The 28,000-nt window shown below is 35.5% G+C and overlaps 1 pseudogene; it reads right to left on the reverse strand.

Annotated features, from left to right (window-relative positions):
* Nucleotides 1–6,759: 6,759 nt before the first annotated feature.
* Nucleotides 6,760–27,053, reverse strand: LOC109454241 (uncharacterized; annotated as a pseudogene).
* Nucleotides 27,054–28,000: the final 947 nt, after the last annotated feature.

The following is a 28,000-nucleotide window of genomic DNA, read 5'->3' on the forward strand; positions in this document are numbered from 1 at the left end:
GAAAATTGAAGAAGAGTAAGAGATGGAAATTATATGCCATTATATGAAAGTATGCCATTATATGAAAGTATGACCATGAGTTACTTCTGTAATTTTTAGAACGTTTCTAGGACTAAAGATGAGTATTTAACTCCAGACACATGGACACATTTCAAAACACACATTTCAAAACATTAAATTAGACTGATATTTTTTCCAGATATAAAGTTACGTTTAAACTATTTATAACATGTTTTCAACATTTGGCAGTATTTTTTCACACAAACACATCTGGGGAATAAAACTATTGGGTTAAGTTTGAGATGGAATGTTTAATTTATTCAAATGACAATTATGAAAAAACAACCTACTGGTTGACTTTTATCAGAAGATTTTGAGGCTTAAAGTACAAGAACTCTAAACTGTGGTACATTTATACAATGGAGTATTACTTAGCCATAAATAAGAATGAAATCTTACCATTTGGAATGATATGGATGGACCTAGAGAACATTATGCTAAGTGAAATAAGTCAGAGAAAGACAAATATCATATGATCTCACTTATATGTGGAATCTAAAGAATAGAATAAATGAACAAACTAATCAGAAATAGTCTCAGAGATATAGAGGAAAAACAGGGTTGCTAGATGAGAGAGGGGTGGGGATGAGGGAGAAGGTAAGGAGATTAGAAAGCACAATCGGTAATCACAAGATTGTCATGGGGATGTGAAAAACAGTTTGGAGAATATAACCAATAATGTAAAGATTTTATAGGGTATCCGATGGATGCTTGTCTTATTAGGGAGACCACTTCATGGACAGTGTAGGTGCCTGACCACTGCAGTGTACACCTAAAACTGAAGCTGAATAATAATGAATGTCAACTATAATTTTATATATATATAGTCACAGGATGTGGAGTACAACATAAGGAATAGAGTTAGTGGAATTGTAATAGCTATATAGGATGTCAGAGGGGTAGCAGATTGGGGGAAGAGGGTTATCACTTTTTGAGGGGTATAAATGTCTAACAATTACATTGTTTTGTATACCTGAAACTAATAATAATAATAATAAAAAAGAACTCTAAACTCATATTGTTATTCTCAATCACAGAAGAGGTTTTGAGTTAAATCTGCTCAAAAATAGTTTGATCATTCTAAATTACTATTGATTTTATTAATGACATAATTTTGAAGCTAAGTATATGTATTTGTAGACTAAGACTAACACACATATGTGTGTTTCTGTATATGTATATATAGATACACCATTAATTACATATGAGGTCAGACAATTAAGTTCGTGAACTCATCCTAGAAAGAGTGCTACACACCTCATTGTTGAATATCACTATGTTCACCTTCACCTTGGGAAGCTGTTCTCCAAAGCCAGTGTCTAGTTCACCCTTCAAAGCAATTTTGGAACTCTTTTTCTGGAATGGCCATCAGAGCTGTTATCGTATTATCCTTGATGTCCTGAATGTCATCAAAATGTCTTCCTTTCAATATTTCCTTTATCTTCAGGTAAAGAAAGAAGTCATTGGGGGCCAAATCAGGTGAGTAGGGAGGGTGTTCCAATACTACTATTTGTTTACTGGCTAAAAACTCCCTCACAGACAGTGCCGTGTGAGCTGGTTCATTGTCGTGATACAAGAGCCATGAATTGTTGACGAAAAGTTCAGGTCGTCTAATTTTTTTATGCAGCCTTTTCAGCACTTCCAAATAGTAAACTTGGTTTTAACTGTTTGTTCAGTTGGTACAAGTTCGTAATCAATAATCCCTCTGAATCAAAAAGAACATTGTTGCAACAAATTCATGAACTTAATTTTCAGATCTCATATATCTCCGGTCAGTTATATGAGTATCTATTAAAGAATTTTAATATTGTACACATACTGGCATGTATTTTTTAATCAAGGGTGTTAATTGAGACATTGACTTAGTTAAGAGGACTGAATCTGCCATTTCACATTTTTCTGCTAAAATTCTATTTTTTGGTTTGAACAATGACCATTTATAATAGCACTGAAGTTTCATATGACATGTCGTGTAACAGAAATTTAGTGTTTCCAATTGACTTGAGAATTGAAATGAGAGATAAAAATCATAGCATATGTTTGTGCTACCTTCTGGACTGAAAATGCATAGTTTGCCTGGTGACAGGTAGCTACAACATATTACCCGTTTCTTAAGTCTGCTTGCACACAAAATTTTCACAACCAGAAAACTGGGCATCTCTACCTCTCCTCCATGAGAATGATTTTCTGAGATAGCTACATCCCTTATGTCCTGTCACTCAAGACCCACTACAAACATCTTCTGTCTTTCTTTGAACACACAGTTAGAGGAAGAGGAAAAGAGATACTGAAAACTGTTTCTTAGTCTGTATAGTACTCATGGATAAAGCCATATACAGATGAAGTAGGGATTTAGTTGTTGGAAATGTTGGGAAGAGGCTCAAAGAGCTGTAGTTTAAATTATTCATTCATAGCATTTGCTAAAAAATTTAAAGAATAACAAAAAACAATTTGTGTGCTGTTATTCCTTACATATTTTTTCTTCTTTATAATGAGAGGACAGCAAGTGGGAGCGACCTCCCAGCACAATAAAGCAAAAACTAAATTATCTTATTATCCATAGAAATTATGCTGAGTCTGATACAACAACCAGATGTCCATTATGATATTTGAAAGAGCTACACTATCCCCTTTCAAAAACAATGATTAAGATGGTTTGGGGAATATAATCAATCATGTAGAGTTTGCAGGGTGTCGGATGGGCACTTGTCTTATTAGGGAGACCACTTTATGGATGGTGTATATTCCTGACCACTGCACTGTATACTTGAAGCTGAAGCTGAATAATATTGTATGTCAACTATAATTTTCTATATATATATATAGTCATGGGATATGAAGTACAGCATAGGGAATAGAGTCAATTGAATTGTAATGGATATATACAATGTCAGAGGGGCAATAGATGGGGGCAGGAGGATTATCACTTTGTGAGGGGTGAAATGTCTAACTATTGAATTATTTTGTACACCTGAAACTAATAGAAGCAATGGTTAAGAGAGTGATGAAGATAAGGATAAAATAGGTGAACCTATGTGGGCAAACTGGGCCATAGAACATTTTTCCTTTTATAAGGATCAAGAAACAAAACAAACAGATAATTCCCCCCACCAACATATGTATTAATAATAATGGATTTTAAAAAGTATCCCTTAAGACAAGAACACAGTGATATTAATCTGATAGGGGAAAGTATATGTATAAAAATAAATTTTTAAATGAGAAATAAAATAGCCTAGAGCAGACTTTAAAAATCTGCCTTGTAGAGTTGAATTGGCATTACATAAAATCACTTAAAAAACATTGATGTAAAGCAAGAGGAGATTTTCAACAACACAAAGAAAGACAAAAACATGAATCGAATATAAAAAAGCATATCATAATATAAATATATGCATGAAGATTAGAATCTAACCTAAAATAATAATGATACATATTCTGGAATGCAAACTCAGAAATCCATAGTATAATCAAGAGTCCCTATCCTAGTAGTGCAAGGAGTTAGAATTCTGTATCTCAGATATGATTCAATGTTCAGGAAAAAAAAATGTGTGTGTGTGTGTGTGTGTGTATGTGTATATGTGTATATACATACATACATACATATATATATATATATATATATATATATATGTGCATATATATATAGTTGTATACATATGTATACATATAGTTGTTGTTATTTTTGTTTGGTTTTTGTTTCCCTGGTTTTCCAGAAAGTAAAAGGAAAAAAATCAATGGCAAAAGATCAGCATGGCTTAAATTTCTTTGCAACTATATGATAAGTTAGTTAAGAAAAGTCTAAAGAGTTTTGAGTAAAATATTTGCAAAGCTCCAGTTATAAAGATAGATAAATTCTGGTTAAAATATGAAAACAAAAGAAAGATATTTTCAGATACTCAAGCGCTCTCAAAAATATACCCAATTAGTGTTACTAAAAGATTATTAGTTTCAGTCCTAATAAATGGAGAATAATCAAAATCAAGAATTTAAAAACTGAAGACTTTCATATAAAAGAAATTGAGATGTCTAATTATATGCATAGAATGATATATGTGATATTATTTATCACTGTGACCCTAAACTGACTTTTAGAAATCAAAGCTATAATTTCTCAGAAAAACATACTATTTCAAGTAGACTTTGTTTTAGCAGAGAAAAACTTAACAGTACTATTGTCTAACAATGTTAAAATAATTATGGTATGTGGACTATGTAATTACTTACTGAATACATGCTTACGTGTGTAGCACAGTGCTCAATGATTAAAATATATTTTATGTGAATATATAAAAGTGCCTGCAAAGAAGATATTGTTATCTCATTATACATAACTTTGATAGTTATATCATTTACACACCTCAACATAGATAAAAATATTTATCTGGGTCAAAGGCCAGTTATTGCCTCAGCTGGGATTCACCAATACATGTAGATGGCTATAAACTGCTCTGTCCACCACACCACACTCTGTTAATGCTACTGAAAAATATACACACATTTAAAATGATTTCTACAAATGGTTCTTAATTGTATGGGGAGCTCCCTATGTTTTGATAATAAATATAAAAGCAAGATACAAAAGTATAGGTAAATATGACTTCATTTATGTACAAATAAATGTATCTAGAAAAATTGCAAAGTAATATGCGATATTTTCTTTCTGTGCTTTCCAAAATTTCTGTAAATGAATATTAATTACTTTTAAAATCAAAAGACAATTAAAGATTACTGCATATTTACAAGTATTGAAAGATTTTATTGGGCCGTTTTGTGTAGTCAAAAGTTTTATATGAATTATAAAAATCTCTGCAGAGCTTATTTTTATTATTAAGATCTTATACCATAGATCTTTATTTTTCAAACTAAATCAAATCCCAAATCTTATTAATCACATTTATTAATTTTTGATTTTAAACATTGTTTCCTTTCTCCAATTTTCTACAAGAGTATGTGTTATATTTATAATTTAGTAAAAACGATACATACTTTTGCATTTTTGATTAAGATAATTTACATACAATAAAATGCACATATTTTAAGTGTACAGTTCAATAAATTTTGACAAATGTATTCACCTGTGTAACTGTTGTCAAATTATGATATAGAACATTTCCATCATCCTAGAAACCTCCCTTTCCAAGCAATCTGGAGACCAGCTTGCCATTTTTTCATAAACGTAAATGTGACTTTACGAACAATAGAAAGAACATGCTGTGGGGACAGAGCCCCAGAAAGTAGTTTACAGGCTCTCGGCCTCAGGTGGAAGGGTGCTGGCTCGGGTACTGGATGGCTGACGGTTGGGGCTGGTTGGCCGTCGGCTGTGGCCAGTTAGCCAATTGGCTACTGATATAACTGCTGCGGCTGTGGAGGAGAGCCGAGGAGAGTGGAGGAGAGTCGTCGGTCGGTTGGCAGAAAAACGGACAGCAGGTCGCATGTCCAGTGAACCCAGCCTCCAGTGAGACCATAGTGGTATGACTCCCCTACCTATGGCTCCGTGGGTGTTCCGTTTTGGCCTCACCATATCCTGCGTTCTTATATAGGGAGCGGGAGCAGAGACCCCGCAGGCCGCCCCGCACGACACATGCAATTATTATAAATGATAGAAGAAACATGCAATCTTTATGCAATGAATACACCCATATGACATTACTCTAAGTTCCAAGAAAGTGGCGTCCTTGTGATTCTTTTTCATCCAGCTCCCCAGGGCCTTACCACAGTGTCTGGCACATATTTGAAGCCCATAACATACTTATTGAATATTTGAATGCATATTATATGGCATGCACTGTGCTATTATTCTTTAACAGTTTAGTCTAATATAATTTTATCATAGGAAAACATGCTATTAATAAGTAGAAAATATTTAAAAATAATATAAAAGTACAAAGAACAAAAATGTTGATGAGTTCTCTTATACCATTCTCAAATTATCTCTCCCAGAGTATTCAGTATTTTTAGTTTGGTGTGTTTATTTCATTCTCATCTTTGCTTTTACAACATAAAATACATATTCTTTTAACACGCAAATACAACAATTAATGTTTATCAATAATCTGTTCTGGACTAGGCTTTCTTCTAAGTGTTGAGAATAGAGAAGCAAAAACATATAAAACTCCAATATAAAACTTCAAACCTTCATAAAGCTTTTATTTTCGTGGGAAGAGACAATGATAAACAAGATACATAAATTGTACAGGATGTTGAACGTAAGTGAATAAGGACTACAGAGAAAAATAAATCAGCCAAGAAGGATGGGCATGCCAGAGTAGGGGGAAAAAGAAGGGTGGCTATTTTATTTTATTTTATTTATTTATTTATTTTTTAAATTTATTGGGGTGACAATTGTTAGTAAAATTACATAGATTTCAGGTGTACAATTCTGTATTACATCATCTATAAATCCCATTGTGTGTTCACCACCCAGAGAAGGGTGGCTATTTTAAATGAAGTTACCCTGTTTCCCCGAAAATAAGACCGGGTCTTATATTAATTTTTGCTCCAAAATACACATTAGGGCTTATGTTAAGAGAATGTCATCCTGCAAAATCACGCTAGGTCTTATTTTCCAGTTAGGCCTAATTTTCGGGGAAATACAGTGCGTGTGGATTTCCTGAGAAGATCTTATTTTTCCGAGAGTCCAAAGTCATGTTGTTTATTGGAAGCTGGGGGCAAGTAGGCTGTGGTGGACAGAAGGGGCTAAGTGTCACAATCCTCAGGAACGACAGCTGTCATAATGAGCGAAGGTTGTATGTCGCCCCGAGGCTTTCGACCCTCTCCTACACACATGGTTTCTGGCCAGGGACATCACGATGACCTTGGCCGAGCCCACCTGCAGCCCGGCACGTAGCTGGGACACTACCACCACCATCTTCTGGTCCCCAGTGACCAGAGTTGAAAGGCTGTGCTGCCAGGAGTTGTCGTCCTCCACCAGGTAATAGATCTCCACATGCCTCCGCAGGTGAGCCTGCTGGGTGACCTCGCAGCTGCCCTCCGTGCACTCGAACTCCTCACCCCTCGCAGCAACTGATGTGCACACGTGACTGTTTCATCGCTGTGAAGGTCTGTCTTCCCACGGATCTGACAGAAGTGGGGAGGGGCCTCCTGGTGACAGCTGGCCACGTGCCTCAGCTGGCTTCCCTGCTCCATGAAGCGCGGCTAACAGAACTCACGGCAGAAGGGTCTCTCGCTGGTTTGGGTGTGGCTGTGCGTGTCCAGGCTGACTTGGGTGCTGCTGTCTGCCGCAAAGGTGGTCCTGGAAGGGCTTCTCTCCTGTGTGCGTGCTCAAGTGTATGTTGAGATTGGCCTTCTGGGTAAAGGCAGGGCTGCAGAGCTCACACACATGGCCTCCGGTTCCTGTGCTAGGTCATGATGTGCATCTTCAGGAAATTTTGGCTCGATACCTGGTGTCTGCAGTCCTCGCACACAGACAGCTTCTCTCCATGGTGCTTGAAAGTCTCGCGCAGCTGCAGTTTCATTCAGGACAGGAATCACTTGGTCCAGGTGGGACCCGCATGGGGCCTCGGGGCTCCTTGTGTCTTGGTTCTGTAGCTCTGCAAGTCCTTCTTCTTCATGGACTGTTGGGAGCAGGAAGAACACTTGTAGGGCATCTCCCCTAAGTGGGTCCCATGTGCTCCCCCATGTGCACCCGGAGCTCCATCCTCCATCGGAAGCTCTGTTGGCACAGGGAGCATGTGACCACCTGTTCCCAGCGGTTCCTCCAGTTTCCGGCTTCATGCTCCAAAGGGTTCTCCTTGTGAAAGTGACACTTTCCACATTCCAGACACTCAAAGGGTTTCTCCCTGGTGTGTTTCCAGTTGTGAGCTTGTAGATAATATTTGCTGAGAAACTTTTTGTATGAAAAAGGGTCAGGTTGTCCCTTTACTTGTTGTCTTTTAAGCACCTTGAATTCAAAATAATCAACATGCCAAAGTGGCATATTTTGGGGTGACATAATTTGACTTCCTTCTAATGGATATAGATATCTTCGAGAATTATAGGGGTTGGGTGCATATTTTTGTGGTACAGAGTGGAGTAGGGGGATCATACCTGGAAAGAAGGATTTCAAACTTAGTGAAAAAGTCCTCTTCCTATGTGAGAACTGACGTGGCAGTCAGGATAGGACAGCACCCAGGGGGGAAATGATGGCATAATATGTGGTATAGAATGTGTGCCCACAGCAGTTGTAGAAAACATAAAGAAACTCATAAAGTGTACAGGGGACCTGGTTAGAATTACCAAATACATTTTTTAATGTATTACTTCTAGTCCAGAACCTAATACATGTGATAATAATTGTTTGATAAATGTCTTACTTTGCAAACTCCTAGTTCTTTACTGTATTTTAGGATAACAAATGTGTGTACATACATCTGGAATTATGAAGACAGACTGAGTGAATGCATGTTGCAAAGGTAGGGTTCAATCTGACTCACAAATGGATGACAGCCCATTTTAGCGATACGTACTCGTGGATATGTCTCCGGACTTTGTAATTCCTTTATTTTATTATTATTTTTTCTTAAACATATCAAAAATTGCTTGTGTTTTCATTTCTAAACGTCTAATATAAAAGTCATTATCTTACACTGCTTCTTTAAAACACAATTATAAAAGCATTTCTTGTATTACCATTCAATGTACTACATGTCAGTGATATTTTGTTACTTGTACTATAGGAAGTTAATAGGCCTCATGAACTGTATCTAGGAGACAAGTTGTACTGGTAGCATATTCCAACCTCTAAATGCCTTTCATGTCAGCATAAGAGATACCATCAGGCATTTGAAAGCTCCGGCCTATTTATAAAGATACCATCAAAACCTGCCTGATGTAGCTGACTTATGAATCAATTATCTGAACTACACCAAGTGATGTATCTATTCTGAATTTTAGAGTCATATATTTGAAGCTAAACTACAAACAGATAAACTATTCAACAGCTTATCATGATTCTTATCTTCATGTTTATATCTGTCAAATGTGGAGAGGAAAAAAAAAAGCAAAGTCTTACTGATTTTCCTGGGAAGAGTTTTTAAAAAAAGTAAGTTACACACATACAAATTCTCTTTGACACACACACACACACTCACAGACACACACACACACATACACACACCTCTGGATATCAAATGAACACACAGATGAAAAAATAAAATTTAAATAAAACTCACAACATGCAAGGGAGTATTCTTGTTGTAAAAGGGGACAAGTAACAGTAAGTAATATGAATTCTTTTAAGTTTTATGTCTTAAAGAGCTATTTCAGTAAACAGAAATCACATTGTTATAAAAGATACAAAGACCCTGGATATGGAGAAGAAATGATTCAGTCCCTGATGTTGAAAATCTGAAACTTAAGAGACATGTCTATTTTGTTTTGTTTTTAGGCGATACTTTACAAGATATATTCTGTTTCAAGATCTACTCTTCATTTTTAAATATTAATCATCTCAGTTTTATTGCTTTGTCTGGTAGTGTTCAGATTTCAGACGTTATTTAAGTATTCAATTCTGCTCTGGAAGAAAGGATAACTCAGGAGTTAAGCACAGGTAAGTTAGTAACCTGTAAGACATATTAGAAAGATTAAGTAGATCATACATGTGTGAATATAGAGAGGGATGGAAGAATGCAGAGGTACTTGCCTAATAGTCACAGGCACTAAATATACACAAAGCGTTAAATATTCACGACACACTAAAGATACACGAGACAGTCAATATGCTTGTAATCTTACTTCAGCAACCTTTGATAACTCCCATCGTGGCCCCAGGAGTCCTCTGTCCAACAAACTCAAACCTCAGGTTTTGTCCTTGTGTCCCTAGCATCAGTGCGGAAAGCTGATGGAGCAGAGAGGACACGGAAACATTGCAAACTCCAAGAATCAGGCAGTGTCCTTTCAATTTAACTGCATCCTTTCTGAAGTCTGTTAACTCACTCATTTCTTTCACTTTCCTCTGTGTTGTATACTTTAAATGGACTCAAGTCATTCCATTTTCTCTGTGAGTCATTCTTTTCCCTGATTTCTGGGATAGCTTATCTGCTGGCATACTTGGAGGCTACCTTTGTGTGAAGGTAATTTCCCACATGACACTTTCTTACTTTTGCAACTATACATTTAAAAGACTTGTGATACATTTTAAGAAATTGTAGGTGCTTTATGTGAAGAATTTTAAAAACAGTGCTGGTCAGAGGGCCGAGAAATGGGAATAAATGTACTAAAGTATGTGTAAATTTACCCAAATACTCTTTCATTCAGTAATTCAACTTTAGCAATCATTCTGTAATAAGTTTGCAAATGAACACAAAGAGACAAACCGTTTAAAGAATGTAAATATCCATTAGCAGATTAAAAACTACTCTAAGACTTTGAAATCTTAAAAATACATGCATTTAAAATAGAAGTTATAAAAGTCTGCATAGCATGCTCCTCTATGTATAAAAAGATGATATAGCTTGACTTAACACACTTTTCATAAAACTTTATGTGTTTGTGCTTTGTGTGTCTGTATATTTTTCACCTGAAAAATTTTTTGAAGAACACACATGAAAGCTCATAGTATTTATCAGTGGTAATGAAATGGAGGTTGGTGGGAATAAAGATCAGTATTTTATATTTCTTTGTTTATTGTTTGTTTCTTATGGAGTGCATGCATTGTTATACTGATGATAAGAATAATAGATTTAATATACAAAGTCATAGTTATAAGCTCAGCCTCTGGAGTTAAACTGCCCTAATTGTATAGTTTTATGATCTTGGGCTGGTTATCCTAAGTGTTCTCAACTGTAAAATGTGAATGGCCTATGCTTAGTTCCACAGAATTGTTAGTGAAGAAAAATATTAAGAAGTTATGGACACATGATAAACATCTAATAAATATTAAATGTAATGTTATATAATTCCATTGTTGTTATATTCCTCCAAAAAGTGTGCCTTTTAATGACTAGGATATCTAACAATGGATATCTAACAATGTCCATCGTTAGACATTAATGCACATTCTAGAAATTAAGAAAAAAAGGAGAAATGAAGCAAGGCGGGGAGGCAAGAAGGAAAGACTGAGAGAGAGGGAAAAAAAGAGAAGGGAGAAGAAAGAAGAAAGGGAAGGAGGGAAATAGGGAGAGAGGGATAAAGGATGAAAGGAAGGAAGGGAGGAAAGTACCTATAGTCCGAGGTACTTTTATACAACTATTGCGACATGGACAAATAGCAAATTGTTCCCTTAATGCTGCTTACTAAGGAGGTTTCTAGCTGAAACCATTGTTTGTGATAATGGATAAAGAGGTTGCTGAGTCAGGAAGTGGTTAAATCAAGGTATAAAATAACACAAAAGGTAGAGGAGATAATATAAAATTGGAATTAGTGTTTTAAGAGAAATGACATGTTTTGGATAGAGTCAGAAAGATTAGTATTGGAAGACTTCTGTAATATTTAAGACTACAGGGAGATTTGCAAAGGTAAGTAGGTTTAAGGTTATTTGGCTCAGTGCTATGTGATAATAATGTCTTTTGCCATTAATTTGAGAAATTTTAGTAAAGATATAAATTGCTTTTCAGTGCTTGGTAGACTTCAAATTAGTGACTCTTTTGAATATAACTTGGTGCTGAAATGGGCCCTAAAATAGCTCATCTACTATAGCAGCAGTTGTCGATGTTATATTAGAATTTGTTGTATGTGCTTCCATTGATAGTGAATTTTTTGACAAGAGGTGGCAGGTTCTGTGGTGCCTATTTTATCCATCCTTCCTCTTTTATACTCCAGGTGACACGGTTCCCTCTTGCAGGCTCAGGTACATCCATGTGTAGCCCTAACTATGACCTTATTCAATAGGAATTTAAAAGACTGCCAAGGTTTCTTATTCCCATATGAGAGAACTGCACACATGCATGCAATCTGTTCTTTATCTAGAATATGCAGTTGCTTATGTAACTCCTTATTTCTTCCTACTTGTGCAGCTAATGACCTTTATGTCAAGGTATTTTTCTAAGGATCTAGTGAAACTGTTAGGTCCTAGTGTATGTGTGAAACCATAAACTAGAAAACACACACAACAGCCACCACAAAACTCATTTTTACAAGTAGTATATAAGATTTTAATTAAAACTCATTGAATGTATAGATTAAATGACTTCTGGGGCATCTGTTCCATTCTTTAATTCTAAGCTCTCAATTCTTAAAGAAATATCTATTACATTAATAATAAAACCATTCTTATTTTAAGACTGGAGTTAAATTATTGGTTGATATAGTTTATTTTGTGGCAACCACTCTAGTTGTTCATCTCTTTTATGATTGTGTTCTCTGAGTAGTTTTACAAAAGTATTCAACTTGATCTAAGTGTCTTGTAACTTTAATATTACTATATAAGTATGAGGTTCCTCTTTCCCTTTGAAAGGATGAAAGAACAATATTTGGTGCATAGAAGGAAAAAACAGTTTCCCTCTAAATACCTGGAGAATTACTCTTCCCAAGCTGAGACAGCAACCTACATGACCAAGGCTTGTCATCCTCACTTATCAAGTGGTGAGTACTTTCTCCTATGTGCTTTCTAATCTCCATGTAAGACACATACATCATGGGATGATTCCAATAGCAGCAGCAAAAACATTCTGCATGCTTCCTGGTAACTCAACAGTAGCAAAGAAGGAATCTAGAATGGTTCGTTCTGCCTCATGTATGGACATATCCAAAGTGAAACTATCATTTTAAGGAGCTTCCCTGAAAACACTGTTACCTCTGACTATACATAATGTAACTATGTGTTTCACCACTGTAACAGCTATACTACTGCAGGATGATAAAGAAAGTTTTTTATCAATGTTTTAAAATGTGCTCTAAACAACTGATTCTGGATAACCAATAGACAGCAAGAATACAGTGACCAAAACACCAAAATTCTTTACTGTTGTAGAGCATGTTACGCCATTCAAAACATGTTTTTATCACTTCTTTCTTTTAGGTCCAATATGCCTCTGAGACATAGGAGAAAAAAACATAAAAATGAGTGGTTTTTCCAAGATGAAAAAGCTCTAGAGACCTGCTGTACAACATTGCACTTATAGTTAATAATACTATACAGTACACTTAACAGTTTGATAAAAATAGATCATATGGTATGTGTCTTCTTAACCAAATTTTTTAAAAAGTGAATGACTGGTCCAAAATCATGTATTAGTGATAAAAGTAGACTCTACTACCCTGCTTCCTTCCTTCGGTTATTATAACAAAGCATTGAGGCCATTCATAGACTCAGTAGCATTAACTTGACCTTGGGCATTTCTGCTACTGCCTAAGAACATCTTCATAAGAAAGCAAAGATCTTATTTATCTCCAGGGATCCAAACTCAGGGATATAATTTATCCTCATTTGTCTTAGAAAGGGACACATGAGGTTTGCATATACACTCAGAGCAGTGAATGATAATTAAGCTCTAAATGAAAATTAAACTCTACTATGTCTCTGGATTATATTCATATCTAATTCATTCATCCCACCTGCACTAAATAATACATACTAAACACATTTTAGTATTATGTTTCTCATTTTATTGATCTAGCTACTGAGACCCTGAGTTAGTACTCTTGCTATAAGAAAAAAAAATCACTTAAATTAGGTTGCAAGAAGTGAAGCAACAATTAGAACTTAAGTCTTCCTGATTTCCAAATCCTCTTGTTTCCTGTTTCAGAGGAATTTCACTCTTGGCTATCTCCTTCTATCATGTTTCATAGTATAATTTTATTTACAGTCATATGTTGTCATACTTGAGCCATTTGCATTTGGGAAGGTTTTTTAGATCCATTGTGTTGACTTGACTTTGGAGACACTTTCATTATCAATTATTTTGATAGGCTGTCTTTAGTATAGAACAAATCAGAAACTAGTTTTCAAAATACTATTGTAGAGAATGTCTTAACTAGCTACTAACATCTTTATATGAGTATTCCACAAATTATATGTAATTATTCCACAAATTATATGGAAAGTGTCAATCACTAGAAAACAATTAATTGCAGGACTTCAATTAATACGAATTTGAAGTTAATTTTTCTAACTAGCATTTGAAGATGGAAAAGTGAATTCCTGATTTCAAGTCATAGTTCCTAACTCTGACCTTTTACTTTAATGCCTACATTTATGAGGGAACAGAATATGGATATGGCATTCCCTCAATTTGAATTGCTCTCCTCGGACATAGTTTTATTATCACACTCTATAAGAAAGACTACTTTTTTGGTGAGAAGTTAGGAAATATTTTGGAAACATTTCTATGGGATAAAAATAGGTTTTATATGGTTTTGTTTTTGCCAATTTTGTATATGATGATTTTGCTTATATACATGTGTGTGACAGTGAACCTCTAATTTTGTGCTCATGTCAGAATATAATTGTTTCATAAGTACTGTATTTCTGATTCTCTCAAATAATTCAATTTACCATTTATTATAGAAAGTCAAGTTTGTCAAGCGTATTCTGACTTTATTTGGCAATCTTTCCTTATTTACCAACTGGCTCTTGGTCACTCTTGTTGCTTTGGTGACCTCATTCTATTAAATTACTTATTTTCCAATTTAAGACAGTAACAGAGAATTACATAATATTTAAAATAGAAATGTTCTGCTCTACTCCACGCTGGATCTAGCCTCACATAAGTGTGCATTAGTACATATGGTGAAATACATATTCCCTGTGAGCAAGATTTAACTTTAATTAGAGAGAATATTAATGAATGTTCTAAAATCATTGTGTTTGTGCACTTATACCTAAATATCTATAAAATAGTTATTCTATAAACTGGTAAATGCACAATTCTTTACCTATTTGAACTGTACGTTCCATATAGCATTTAAATAATTCAAACTTTTCCTATTTAACAACTTCACTAACTCAAACTATAGCGACAATTGAAACTTCAATGAAGAACTCTTTGAAATATATTTAAAAAGTCATAAATTTATGTATAGAATACTGTGTCTCCCATTCTGTAGATGACTCAGTTTTGCTGAGTAGTTGCCATTAATTTGAAGGACAGGGACATGGAAAAGATAGTGAAACAAGCAGAGTTGGAAATTGTCTGGGAAGAATTTTTTTCTGACTTGTGCATGTGAAAGTTACTGGACACAAATAGATTGAACATATAATTGATATTAGGGAAAACTACTAATCAATCTAAGGAAGCCACTGGTGTGTTCTAAAACAGCTTTAGAATGTTCAAGCCTTAAAATCAACATGAGCTTCCAAATTTCTGTAATTTGGAATTGGGTTACAAAATCTGAGCAACCACAAAATAAGCATACTCCTAAATACCCTCTTCAGATATGGCTAAGAAGTAAAATATAACAAAGAGCCCATTAACCAGAGGAGCTGGGAGCTCTGGAAATTTCTACCAGAGAGCCAACTCAAGTCTAATCAAGCAAACTTCTCCAAGAAGAGGAGGCCCAAATATTGCATGTTGGAGAAGAAGATATAACTTGTCTTATTTTAGATAGGACTTCAGATTTTGTTTTTAAAAAGGAGAGTCAGCATGTTCCATATATGCGAAAAAACGTACAAATGGATATTTGATTACTAAGGTCAGGTTATGGCAGAGAATGTTAACTGTTCACCATATTATTTTCTTCATGGGAATATAACTAGCCTATATTTCTGTTTCCCATGCACAGATAGCTGTGGCCATGGTACTGTGTTCTGGATTTTTTCTAGTGGAAATGCTGTACCACTCATGGGGTTTATGCTTTCTCCCCTTTTCTGGTTGATTTTAATGGTGATGCCAAGGGAACTTTTGAAGTCATGTATTAAAGATGAAAATAAGGCATTAGTCAGGGTCCCTGAACGACAGAGGAGACCCCTACCCTGAAGTGTTACTTAAAAATGAAAATAAACCATTTGGTTTTAACCACTTGCAATTTTGTAGCCCATTTGATAGTGTAACATACTGAGGGCTTCTTGGCCTATTTTGTTGGCTAAATATGGGGTTTATGCCTCTAATATAGTGCTATGATTTGCAGCATTAAAACCAAATGTTAAATGTGACAAGACCTTACTAAAAAACTCAAGATTATTTGTTTAAAAATATAAATGTCCAAATTTTGCTTCTCTGATCCCATTTAAATGTGAAAAATGATTCATTTTTTGAAGTGGTTGTATAGGAATTTGAAGAACTTGAAAAACGAGCTATTTTCCACAGTCTTAAACTTAACAGGGATATAGCACATTTCAATATTTCTAATTAAACTGATAGAGTAGGTGATGATAAAATCTGTTGTGTTTTTTGTTTGGAATAAAACCTATTGATGTCCCTGAACTGAATGTTTCTTATCTGTGAAAGACAACAAATGAAGATAACCAAAGTTAAAATGGAGGAAAATGGGAATAAAGTCATGACCAAATAGCTAATTCTGTAACTCCAAAATTAATGATCTCCTAGGAGTTTTTCTCAAGAAACCTTTATTTAATAAACATTAGTTCAATTAATCAATATGAATTTTTCTAGGTGTTTAAGAGATATTTGAATATAGATATGAAAGGTGCTACAGAAGTCTCCACTTCTCAAAAATATATCCAAATAAAATTTATTCTCCTTAATAGAATTCAACTTTTAAGGCACAAGTAAATGGGAATTTTAATCCATTTGTGCCGATTAGAAATTTTTAAAATTTTGCTTGTTTTTAATGTGTTTGTAAAATAAAAATAAAAAGCATAAGTGAATAGATAACACTGTTAAGCTTATGTATAATAAGAATAAAGAAGTCACTTTGTGTTTAACTCTTAAAATCTGACCCCATAAAGTACACCAAAAGAAATAAATCTGGCCACATTAACAACTTGCTTTGCAATGTTTGAAATTACAGAAGAGATTTTTGCAATATAGAATCAAATGTTTCTTAGAAAGCAGTCTTATTTCTAAGCAGAGGATTGAATCTGTAATCACCAACTTTGGCTGTTCAACTATGAGATGGAGGAAGGGTCAACAGATGTGTCTACACAAAACAAACGCACTGAGAGCTGGTCCTTTTAAACAGCTCAGAAGAAAATTAAGCATGAACAACATAATGCTACTTAACTTGTAATTGTGACAACCAGAACCCAAAATTATATCTAGGCTGGGCAAGCAGCCTGTGTGCTTCCTTCTCTGTAATTATGCTGTTTATTTTCTCATTTTTACATTCTTTTCTGGCTATTCAATTTAGTTTTGTATTCTTTTTATTTCTATAAGGTTTTCATTTTGTTTGTTTTCCACAGTATTTAATTTGGACATAATACTGTCTTATTTTTTGACCTTTTGCATAGATTGTTGAAAGTAAAAACAGAATTTTATGTGAGAATTTATGCAAATAATGAGTGTGGGAGGTCTGCCACTAGGGGGAGAACAAATCCAGTTTTGTGAGAGCTACAGAAGGAAGGAAGGGAACTGACGTGTATTGAGTCTACTTTCTGTGGACCTTGAGGCTTGGCATTTTTACCTACGTTATATGCAATTATCTAATTCTTACAATAGTTTTGAAGGTAGGGTTTCTATATTTAAAGGATAAATAGCCTTTCTGACACTGAGAAATGCTGTGATTGATCACAGGTGATAGCATTAGAAAGAGCTGGAGCCTAAATTCCAAACCAGGCTTATATTATTCCTCCTCAATAAGACTTTCTGTTATTTTCTGATAGTAGTAGGCAGCATTTGAGAAACATTATGAGATTACTAGAATAAAAGAGTTTTTGTTATTCCTACTGCTTTCCGACAGTCCCTCCTCCACACCACACACACACACACACACACACACACACACACACACCAATATTCTCAATGTGAGACAGGTCAGAAATGAGCAAGCAGAAATGGGCACACTAGAAATCACTGGAGGTGGCATCAGGACCACTCATTTGTAAGCCCTGCTGACCAGTGATCTTCTACTGTATCTTATATCTTCCTGGATATGGAATAATTACTGAAATTCAGAGTGGAGAGGAACAGGGGGGAGATGAAGACACACTTCCTTTCAGTAATTTTGAGAAATGCAGATATTTGTTTTAATAATTGAGGGTCTGGACACATTTAATTTCCATTACACCGCCACTTTTTTATGTTTGCTATGTTATTGCGTAACCTCACTTTAATAATGTCTATACATGTATAGTTTTGGCCTGTCTAAAATGGCATCTTTTCCTAGTTTTCCTGGGTGGAATACAATGTTAAGTGAGGTTGTATATCAAATAGTATTATCACCTTCTAACAAGGCTTAAATGGATAAAGGTCAATTTGACAGGGAAATGTTATAAAATTTCTATATTAGCTAACCAAAGAGTTTTTCTGTAGACTAGAACAGTTTCTGTTAGCTACAACTGGACCCTGACTACTGATATTGGTGTTTTCACAACGTGATTCAGTGATATTAGGTTGGTGCAAAAGTAATTGCCATTTAATAGGTTAAAAAAATGGCAAAAACCGCAATTTTTTTTGCACCAACCTAACAAGATGATTTTTTTTAAAGTATGTATTTTATTAAAGTATAACAGAAACAAGGGGTGGGTAAATCATTAGTATGCAGCGAAATTAATCATCATAAAGAGAATATGGCCAGATCAGACGAACAGGAATTTTCTCATGCACTTAAGGAGTATAACTATAATGCAGAAAGAATAATTTTCATGTATGGTATAGCATGAAATTGAGCAGTTATAGTTATAGAATTTCTTTTGTTTCTTGTTTATTGGATCACAGAAGTTTTAGATAATCTGGAGATCACTACATCAGAAGGTCACTTAAAATTTTTCCATATTTGCATATATGACATTTTGCATTTAATTTCAGAGTGTCAGAGACCACTGAGGGAATTCACAAATCTCTGAAGAACATTAACTTTTGAGTCATATTTTTATAAACATTTCTTTACAAAACAAAGACTGCTTAGAAAAATGCTCTCATTCTTTTGTAGAAAGGAAAGCATAGAGGCTTTTGCTATCTTTTAAAACATAAGTAGGCAGAGAGTTTGATTTTCTGGGTAATTAAAATTAGGCCACCAAAGCTGAATTAATCTTGCCTTTGACTAGTCTCAGATTGATCTAAATTATTTCCTATTCTCTTGTTTTGCTTCACTCTAGTCCCCAGATGCAGCATATTGGGTCTCTCTCTCTCTCTCTCTCTCTCTCTCTCTCTCTCTCTCTCTCTTTTCCACTAAATGATACTCTAACATGTAAAAGTCTCCAGAAGTTCTTAGGTTTTTCTCATTTTATTATAGTTTAAGGAAGCCTATGGACTTGCTTGTGGGCGAGATGAGAAGTGTGAGGTAACAGTGTTCTCATTTGATCTTTCATTTATTTGATCTTTTATTTATTTGTCATTTGATCTTTCATGTATTCGGTATCATTCTCTTTATTTCAAAGACTTAAAAAATTCTATAAAATAAGATTTTGTACTTGTCTGCTTAGTATGTTATTTGTCATATATCCCAGAGACAGGAAGAGACCTACCTAGAAAATTTTAATCTGTCCTACCAATTTATAGACTGAGTGCACAAATTAGAATTTCAGATGTGCATTCTTCTTAGGTACCATTATCTACATTTGAGAAAAATTGCTCTTTGACAAAATGGTACCTATTCTTAGAGTGATCTCAGGTCTAAAGTTAAGTTTGTCATTTAGGTGAAAAATAGAGCTTATAAGATACACATACTTTTCAAAAACAGTAATGATTTTTTTTTACAAATCTTTCTAATCATACACAAAACAATCATTAATTTAAAACAGAATTAAAAGAAACACATATATCTAGCTGTAAAAAGATCCTTTTAAAATACAGTTTTAGAAACCATCTTAACATCCTCAACTATAGCTTAATTTACTCTAATTTGTTTTAAGATTTTTATTAAAAATACAGCTAACATACAATATTATATTAGTTTCAGGGGTACACAATAGTTATTCAACATTTATATACCTAAAGAAGTGATCACCATGATAAGTCCACCAACCATCTGACACCGTATCATGCTATCACAATATTATTGACTATATCCTCCATGCTGTAAATTATATCCCCATGACTTATTTATTTTATACCTAGATATTTGGAAAACTTATTCCCCTTCCCCTCTTCCCCCTTTATAAATTTATCAATTACAGTTGACATTCAATAACATTTTATATTAATTTCAGGTGTACAGCATAGTGGTTAGACATTTATGTAATTTAAGAAGTGAGCCCTCTGACTAGTCTAGTAACCACCTGGCACTATACACAGTTATTACACTGTCATTCACTGTATTCCCTATTCTTTACTTTACATCCCAATGACTATTTTGTAACTACCAATTTGTACTTTTTAATTCCTTCACCTTTTTCACCCTGCCCCCAAGCCCCTCCCATCTATCACCCCAACACATCTAATACCTATCTGACACCATATATAGTTATTACAATATTACTGACTAGGTATATCCCTTATCCTATACCCCACATCACCATAAATACTTTGTAACAACCAATTTGTACTTAATCCCTTTCTCTTCTTTCATCCACATCCCAACATCCCTGCCATCTGGCAACCATCACATTGTTTTCTGTACCTCTGAGTTGTTTCTGTTTTGCTTGTTAATTTTGTTCTTAGATTCCACCTATAAATGTAATCACATCTCATCTGTCTTTTTCTGTCTTACGCTCCACTCAGCACAGTACCCTCCATGTCTATCCATGCTGCCACAGATATCAAGAACCCATTCCCTTTCATGGCCCAGCAATATTGCATTGTATATATGTACCACCTCCTTTTTATCCATTCATCCATCAATGGACACCCTAGCTGTCTCCACATCTTGGCCAGTGCAAACAATGAACATACAGATGCACATGTCCTCTCATAGTAGCTTGGGTTTCTTTGGATAAAAACTCTGAAGTGGGATTACTGGGTCCTTCATTGTCTCTTCTTGTAGCCTTTGTTTTAAAGCCTATTTTGTTTAGTGTAAGTACTGCTACACCAGCTTTTTGTTTTTGTTTTTTTCATTTCCATTTTCATGAAATGTCTTTCCCTATTTGTTTACTTTCTGTCTGTAGGTGTCTTTCAATCTGAAGTGAGTCTTTCAGGCAGCATATGTAAAGGTTTCATTCTCTTTTCCATTCAGTCCTACTATGCCTTTATTTATTTTTCTTTCTTTATTTTTTTTAAGGAGGGCACAGCTCACAATGGCCCATGCAGGGATTGAACTGGCAACCTTGGTGCTACCAGCACCACACTCTAACCAACCGAGCTAACTGCCCCCCCATGATGTCTTTTCATTGCAACATTTAATCCATGTACATTAAAAGTAATTGTTGATAGATATGTAGCTACCGCCATTTTATTATTCAAAATTTTGATGTTGTTTTCCATCTTAAAGAAGTCCTTCTAACATTTCTTGTAATACTGGTTTGGTGGTGATGAACTCATTAAGCTTTTTCTTCTCTGGGAAGCTCTTTATCTGTCCTTCGATTTTAAATGATAGCTTTGCTGGGTAATCTTTGTTGTAGGTCCTTGCTTTTCATTACATTGAATATTTGTACCAATCCCTTCTGGCCTGCAAGGTTTCTGTTGAGAAATCAGCTGACAGTCTTATGGGAGCTCCCTTATAAGTTACTAGTTGCCTTTCTTTTGCTGCTTTTGTAATTCTTTGTCTTTAATCTTTGTCATTTCAATTATGATGTGTCTTGGTGTGGGTCCGTTTGGGTTCATCCTGTGCAGGACTCTTTGTGCTTCTTGGACTTGTATATTTATTTCCTTTGTCAGGTTAGGAAAGTTTTCAGTCATTATTTCTTCAAATAGGTTCTCAATCTCTTGCTTTCTCCCTTCTCCTTCTGGTCTCCCTATGAGGTGAATGTTGTTACTCTTGATGTTGTCCCAGAAGTCTCTTGAACTATCCTCATTTTTTTGGATATTTTCTTTGCTGTTCTGAGTGGGTGTTTTATGCTACCTTGTCTTCCAAAGTCCTATTTGACCCAATGCTTCATCTAGTTTGCTGGTGATTCCTACTAGAGAATTCTTCATTTCAGTTATTGTATTCTTCACCTCTGACTGGTCTTCTTTTATGGTTTCTATGTCCTCTTTTATGCTTGCTGTCTCTTTGTTGAAGTTCTCACTAAGTTCCTTAAGCATTCTTATGAACATTGTTTTGAACTCTGTCTCTGGTAGGTTGCTTGCCTCCATTTCATTTAATTATTTTTTCTGGAGTTTTCTCTTGTTTTTTCATTTGGGATGCATTTCTTTGTTTTCTCATTTTGGATTCCTTTCTGTTTGTTTCTATCTATTAGGTAGGGCTTCTATGCCTCCCAGTATTCGCTGGATGATCTTATGTAGTAGGTGTCCTGTGGTGTCCAGGGGCACAGTCTCCCTGGTCGCCTGCTCTGGGTACTCGAAGAGTGTCCCTTGTGTGGGTTATGTGTGCCCTCTTTCATAATTGAGCTTTGATTGCTATTGGCATGTCAGTGGGTGGGATTGACCCTCAGCCTGACTGGCTGCAAGTGGGCCATATCTGCAGCTTATGGGCTGCTGTACAGGAGTTACCCCACTGAGTGGGATTTGCTCCAGCAGGCTCTGGTGCCTCTTGAGACCACTCTTCGTGTGTGCCACTTGTGGGGCTAATTGGGTGGTGCTCTGCTATGGTCTGAAGCCAACCTCCAAGTATATTGGTTCTGGGGCCTCTTGGGAGGGGATGCAGTGCCCACCCAGGTCAGCCACTGCCTATGACTAGCCTGGGGCTACCTGTTAGGAGCTACAAAGTGGTCTGCAGTTGTTTGCTGCCTGTGCTATACCTGGAGGCACGTGAAAGAAGCCACACTGTGAACTAAGGACATGTGCCACAAGTACCGGGCCTAGGGTAGCTCTGCAAAAAGCCAGGACACCCCAAAGCCTGCTGCCACCTACTGTCCGTTAAGGTTCAGCCACTGATAAAGCCTTGTGCAGTAACTGAATTTAAGTGAGTCAGCGTCTCAGGGAATCACTAGATTGGAAAGAGCTGTGGTCACTAGGTTACTGTAGACTCCCATTTAGAGGCAGTGCTGAGCCTGGAGTGTCTCAGCAAAAGTCTCAGAGCATATCATGGTCAGTCACCACCCACCTGTGATCTCCAGTAGTTTTCCAAGAAAGAGAGCAATGTGGGCGGGATTAGCTGCTTGTTGAGAAAGTGCTTCCGGAGGTGCATGAGTTGGGTGGGGTGGGGTTCCAGCTGAGTCAACAGGGCAGAACAGTGGAGCTCACTCGGCCAATCAGATTCAGATTTGGCCTGTAGGAGAGGGGTCAACACATTAAAGATGGCACCCACCTGCCGGCTGCATAGGAAGAGTCCTCTTACAGAGAAAATGTCCACTGTCCTGCAGTCCTCCCCCTGAAGCCACACTCCTCAATCTGCCCCCTCCACCCGTATTTCCCTGAGTCCCTCCTGAGTCACCACCACTCCGCTGGAGCCTAAGGTGAGTGCCGGCGAGTGAGTGAGTCTGTGCTCGGGACTTTTAAGAGGAATTCTTGGTTTTCCACAGCCTTCTATCCCACCCGAAATTTTGGAATTCCCACTGTTTTTCACAGTCAAATTTTGTGAGGGCTCCTTTTACCCACCCCAGAACTCTGGCTGGGGAGTCTGGTGTGGAGGGTTGTGTTCCCTCTTTCCTCTGGAGAGAATTTCCATGCCTGAGGTATCTGTCCTGATTCTCAACCGCCACAGGGAGGTTTGGGGCCTGTTTCACGTCTCCACCCCTCTTACCAGTCTCTACATGGCTTATTTTTCATGTTTTTAGTTATAGAACTGCTGTGCAGCTAGACTTCAGATGGTTCTCCAAGTTGATTGTTCTATAATTTAATTGTAATATTAATGTGTTTTTGGAAAGACATAGGCACAGTGTTTATCTACTCCACCGTTTTGGATCTCTCCCTCCTTTCAGTCTACCCTATTTTTTAAAAAGATGATTGCAATTTAATATAACCTGTAGTGAATATAGAGAATCTTACCTGTAGGAACTGTCAAATTCTCATCAAAATTCTGCCAAGTCAGTTCTTTCCAATTACCTCTATCCATCACAACCACCCTAGTACTCATATTATTAACAGGTGAATGAGATAAGCTAATTTGCTTTTCCTATCATTACTAATCAGAATAATCAGCACTCCCAAGTAAACTTCAAGGCATGCCATTCTTTTTTATGAAAACATAATTTTTAAGTTAACTTGGAACACTGCAACCTATAACTGACTTTTGAGTACTCACAACTCACATTGGTATACTAAAAGTTCTGAAAAGTTTTTCAGAAATAATACTTAACTTTATTTAAGCATTTTCTAAGTGTATCTGCCATAGAAATCTTGTTTTGTATAACACTTTTTAAGATCCTACTAATGTGCTCTGCAGAATGCACTTTGAATGACTCTAATATAGATCACTGAAAAATCATTGCACACTTCTACTGTTTCCTACATACTGGATGCAGGGTACAGAGCTCAAAGGCATTGTGTATATCCTCATGATGCTTGCAAGTTAATGACTTGCTTTCTCTACGTACATCTTTCCTCTTGCCTTAAGACAAAGAAGAGTTCACCTTTTATAGCATGTGGAAAAGTCTTGTATAAGTCTTCCTCTCTCCCCACTCAATAATCCAATTTCTCTGATAACTAATATTTATTATGCTGAAATAAGAGTTTCAAATTATTAATTTTAAAACATAGGCAGATATATACCTTAGAAAGTTTTCTTGTTTTCTTAGCAATTCTCACTGGTGTTTGTACAATAATTTTGATGAGACTTCTTCCTTCCTCCAAGTATAAATCCATGCTTTTCAATTCATACTTAAATATAAACCTATAGAATTAAGATACTCATTTTTTTTTCTATATTTGCACTTTACTAACATTTTTTTTTCTAGTGGTGAATTGCAAATTACAAATAAAGTATGTGGACGAGTATTTAACTACTTACCAGGCAGAAAGAGCAGAAGGTAGTAGAATTAGGAGGAAAATATAAGTTGTTCAAGGTAGTCCAAATAAAACAATGAACTTCATGTTGCTCAACCCAAGGGAATTTATTCATATTATTTCTATGTTCATGTAATAATAATGCAAATGGCACTGCCTAGACTTACGCAACGTGTTGGAAATAGTCATGCTCTTTCAAAAGAAATATTGTAGTTATAATAATCATAATTATAATGTTCCAAAGAAAATGTTCATAATCTTTTGGGATAGTGTCAAGAGGAATTTCGTAGAGTGAAGTGTTTAAGACTATGTACCTAAATCTTGGAGCTAAGAGTTATTGAGTGTTAGAGGAATGTTCTCTGTGTCTCATTTTTCAGGTCTGAAAAATGATAATAGTAATGGCATTTAAATCATTTAATGCTAAGAAAAGAACCTGATATAATGAACATTAGTTTTATGAATTCCAAATGCTTTCTCTAGTTACTGATGCTTAGAACATATTTGGAGTTGTGAGATGACTTGATATCTATTATTCATTCATTAGCACAACAAACATGAGGTCATTACAATGTGCTTTGTCAAGTTCTGAGAGTTCAAAACACCACTGTGGTCATGGTGCCAGTGTCTCTGCTCTCAGGCTAGTTAGAAATAGGTAGACAATAAACAATCTGAGTGTGATAATAGAATTAAGACTCAGATGATAAACAGGTGTCTTCCATCTGAGAATACAAGAAAATGGCAACTGTAAAGACAGGACTGATGTCAAAATGGACAGATGGAAAACAGAGTATGGTGAGCAAGTATTGAACTACCGACCAGTCAGGAAAAGAGTTAAAGGGTGTGTTTCAGAGCCAGGAAAAAGTACAGTGTAGTGGGGACTAATGAGCTTAATGAGATGAAATCATTAGTGAGTAAAACAGACACAACCCTACCTTTGTAGATGTCATTGACTAGTATATTAACATTTTAATTTTAGGAAGGCACAGTGAATTGAAAAAAAAAATAAATGAAACTAGTACATTTGCCTACAGAATATTAAAATATTAAAATATGTCCTGGTAAGAAAAAATAAATGCAGGTGTAGTTTATAACACTCAACTTCTTCAAATGTGTTTTCTCATCTAAAATATGGGGTAGTCACAATTGTCCTGCCTATTTCATAAGGTTACTGAGAGGATCAAATTAATGACATATCAAGAACATGTTGCAAAATAGAAAATGATAAACCATTGGAAGTTATTATTACAAATACTTTTCTTTTATAAAGTGGTTTACTATCTCATCTCCTTCTCAGTCTATTACTATCTCATTAAGGCCTACCCAATTACACTTTTTGAATTAAAAACAATCCCTAAGCAATTTTCACCTACCTTACATAATTTTGTAGTTTTTTTTTTTTCCATAGTGTTTACACACTTATCACCTCCATTGTAATAGAATGAAGGTAGAAATTCTTGTGTATTTAATCACTGCCTTATCTTTTGTAACTAGAACAGTGTCTGTCACAAAGGAAGTAGTTAATAAATATATAGTATATAAATGAATCAATGGAAAAATGGCTTTAGTTTACAGATTACCATTAACTTCATTGTAAGAATTATTTTTTGCTTTGTTAGTTAACATACATTATAAGAGACAAGGAAGACAGAGTTATTCTCAAGGTCAAAAGCCCACTAGACAGATAGAAAAGAGAATTGGCCCAGGGAACACTGTTGCCTTGATTCTCTTTTGTGTGTTAGATGTCATTGAGTTGGCTCTGACTCCTGGTGACCTTATGAATAAGTGATGCCCACACTGTCCTGAATTCAACAGCCCTGCTCAGCTCCTGTAGATTCACGATTATCGATTCTTTTATGGAGTCAATTCATCTCATATTTGGTCATCCTCTTTTCTTGATGCCTTCTGTTTTCCCCAGCATTATTCTCTTTTCCAAGGACCCTGCCTTTCATGATGTGACTGAAATAGGACAGCTTCAGTTTTTGTCATTTTTGCCTCCAGTGATGGTTCAGGTTTAATTTGCTCTCGGTCCCACTTGTACATTTTCTTTTCTTTTTTTCGGCAGTCCAGGGTATCCATAACGCTGTCCTCCAATACCATATTTCAAATTAATTAATTACTTTCCTATCAGCCTTCTTCACTGTCCAACTTTTGCATCCATACATAGTAACTGGGGATACTAGAGTGTGCATGATCTTAGCCTTGGTCTCTAATGACACATCTTTGCTCGTAGTCATCTTTACTAATTCTTCCATTTTGCCCTTCCAAGTCTCAGCCTTCTCTTGATTTCTTATCTGCAATCTCCATTTGAGTTGATAAAGGAACCAAGGTAAACAAAATCTTTCACAATCATGATATCATCATTGTCTACAATTCTCCTTAAAGGACATCAAAACACTTCTCTGAATTGTAGTTCCTCTTTGTCAATTGTACATATTCATACTTACTTGCCCTACTTTACAGATTGGTTAAGGGGGTAAAATTGATAAAGAGAATGAAAGCTCTTTGAATTACCTAGCTTATACAAATATAAAGAATACTGTTATAAAGATAACTAAGCTAAAGCAAAAAGTAAATACTTAGATATCAAGTGTTCTGTGCTGATAACCTAAGTTGGACTTAGTGCAATTCAACTTCAAATTTTGCTTAAGAGAAAAGCAAAACTGCTTCCAAATTGAAAAAGTAATCTTGCCTTAAAAGTTTTTTTAGTAAATACTGTATTTCAACCCAAATGATTGGATTTTAGTCCTTTAATCAAGATAGTACATTAAAAGAATGAGTAGGGTTTTTTGTTTTTATTATGCTAAGCAAATTATAGTAGTAACTAGTTTGTAATTTGTGATTGTGCATGATTCTGATAGTGAAGAAATTTCATTATAGGTAGGTTGAAAAAGCAGAATGTGTGTGCATTTGCATGTCTGGATGCAGGTAAATAAATAGTAAAACTCATTGATAACAAAAGCCATTATAATTTGAATAAGATTATATTCTCTCTAGGAGAGATAAAGGGTAATGAAAGACAATTC

Source organism: Rhinolophus sinicus, linkage group LG02, assembly GCF_036562045.2.
Source record: "Rhinolophus sinicus isolate RSC01 linkage group LG02, ASM3656204v1, whole genome shotgun sequence".
NCBI lineage: Eukaryota > Metazoa > Chordata > Mammalia > Chiroptera > Rhinolophidae > Rhinolophus > Rhinolophus sinicus.